Source organism: Acyrthosiphon pisum, chromosome A2, assembly GCF_005508785.2.
Source record: "Acyrthosiphon pisum isolate AL4f chromosome A2, pea_aphid_22Mar2018_4r6ur, whole genome shotgun sequence".
Lineage (NCBI taxonomy): Eukaryota > Metazoa > Arthropoda > Insecta > Hemiptera > Aphididae > Acyrthosiphon > Acyrthosiphon pisum.
The window spans coordinates 17,501,553-17,504,216 of NC_042495.1; the positions used below are offsets into that span (position 1 = coordinate 17,501,553).

Consider the following 2,664-nt stretch of genomic DNA (forward strand, 5'->3'; position numbering starts at 1 on the left):
ATAGCTAAATTTAAAATCTTAAAAAAAAAATTAGAAAGAGGGTGTTGGCGCCGCAGGCAAAAGCAATTTAGAAAACAAAAAAAAATTTAGAAAAAAATATAAAGAAGGGACTCATATTTAAAAAGGCAAACTACAATTTCTAGATCCTTAAACAGAAATAATATTCTTACTAATCAATTCAACAAAGTATGAATATTATGAGGGCACCAGGTAAAAGCATTTTAGAAAACAAATAAAAAATTTAGAAAAAATTATAAAGAAGGGATACTGAAGATATCAAATTAAAATCTCCGAATTCTTAAATTGAATAAACTATTCTTGCTAATCAATTCATCATAGAACGATTATTATGAGGGCATCAGGTAATCAATGTTAAAAAATTAAGCCACACTTAAAATCATAAAAAAAAACATTGAAGGAGGGTGTTGGCGCCCGCAGGAAAAAGCATTTTAGAAAACAAAAAAAGAAATTTTAGAAAAAATTATAAAGATGGGATACAGAAGATATCAAATTACAATCTCCGAAGTCTTAAATTGACTAAACTATTCTTGCTAATCAATTCATCATATAGAACGATTATTATGAGGGCACCAGGAAATCAATGTTGAAAAAATTAAGCCACACTCAAAATCTTAAAAAAAAAAAATTGAAGAAGGGTGTTGGCACCCGCAGGCAAAAGCATTTTAGAAAACAAAAAAAAAATTTAGAAAAAATTTTAAGAAGGGTTACTGAAGATATCAAATTACAATCTCCGAAGTCTTAAATAGAAAAAACCATTCTTCCTAATCAATTCATCAAAGTACAATAATATGAGGGCACCAGGAAATCAATGTTGAAAAAATAAGCCACACTCAAAATCATAAAAAAAAAATTGAAAGGAGGGTGTTGGCGCCCGCAGGCAAAAGCATTTTAGAAAACAAAAAAAGAAATTTTAGAAAAAATTATAAAGATGGGATACAGAAGATATCAAATTTACAATCTCCGAAGTCTTAAATTGACTAAACTATTCTTGCTAATCAATTCATCATATAGAACGATTATTATGAGGGCACCAGGAAATCAATGTTGAAAAAATTAAGCCACACTCAAAATCTTAAAAAAAAAAATTGAAGAAGGGTGTTGGCACCCGCAGGCAAAAGCATTTTAGAAAACAAAAAAAAAATTTAGAAAAAATTTTTAAGAAGGGTTACTGAAGATATCAAATTACAATCTCCGAAGTCTTAAATAGAAAAAACCATTCTTCCTAATCAATTCATCAAAGTACAATAATTATGAGGGCACCAGGAAATCAATGTTGAAAAATTTAAGCCACACTCAAAATCATAAAAAAAAATTGAAGGAGGGTGTTGGCGCCCGCAGGCAAAAGCATTTTAGAAAACAAAAAAAAAATTTAGAAAAAATTATAAAGAAGGGATACTGAAGATATCAAATTACAATCTCCGAAGTCTTAAATTGAATAAACTATTCTTGCTAATCAATTCATCATAGAACGATTATTATGAGGGCACCAGGTAATCACTGTTAAAAAATTAAGCCACACTTAAAATCATAAAAAAGAACATTGAAGGAGGGTGTTGGCGCCCGCAGGCAAAAGCATTTTAGAAAACAAAAAAAAAATTTGGAAAAATTTTAAAGAAGGGATTCATATTGAAAAATGCAAACTACATTCGCTAGATTCTCAAACTGAAGAAACTAATCTCTCTACTTAATTTATCAAGGCATGAGGTATTAAATTTTGAAAAAAAATAGCTAAATTTAAAATCTTAAAAAAAAAATTGAAAGAGGGTGTTGGCGCCCGCAGGCAAAAGCAATTTAGAAAACAAAAAAAAATTTAGAAAAAAATATAAAGAAGGGACTCATATTTAAAAAGGCAAACTACAATTTCTAGATCCTTAAACAGAAATAATATTCTTACTAATCAATTCAACAAAGTATGAATATTATGAGGGCACCAGGTAAAAGCATTTTAGAAAACAAATAAAAAATTTAGAAAAAATTTTAAAGAAGGGTTACTGAAGATATCAAATTACAATCTCCGAAGTCTTAAATAGAAAAAACCATTCTTGCTAATCAATTCATCAAAGTACAATAATTATGAGGGCACCAGGAAATCAATGTTGAAAAAATTAAGCTACACTCAAAATCATAAAAAAAAAATTGAAGGAGGGTGTTGGCGCCCGCAGGCAAAAGCATTTTAGAAAACAAAAAAAAAATTTAGAATAATTATAAAGAAGGGTTACTGAAGATATCAAATAACAATCTCCGAAGTCTTAAATTGAATAAACTATTCTTGCTAATCAATTCATCATAGAACGATTATTATGAGGGCACCAGGTAATCAATGTTGAAAAAATTAAGCCACACTTAAAATCATAAAAAAAAACATTGAAGGAGGGTGTTGGCGCCCGCAGGCAAAAGCATTTTAGAAAACAAAAAAAATATTTGGAAAAAATTTTAAAGAAGGGATTCAAATTTAAAATTGCAAACTACATTCGCTAGATTCTAAAACTGAAGAAACTAATCTCTCTACTTAATTTTATCAGGGCATGAGGTATTAAATTTTGAAAAAAAATAGCTAGATTTAAAATCTTAAAAAAAAAAATGAAAGAGGGTGTTGGCGCCCGCAGGCAAAAGCATTTTAGAAAACAAAAAATAAATTTAGAA

The 2,664-nt window shown here is 28.8% G+C and overlaps 1 protein-coding gene across 1 annotated transcript in view; it reads right to left on the reverse strand.

Moving 5' to 3' along the window:
- LOC107885496 overlaps nucleotides 1–2,664 on the reverse strand; it is a 22,715-nt gene that overhangs the window by 15,227 nt on the left and 4,824 nt on the right. The window lies entirely within an intron of this gene.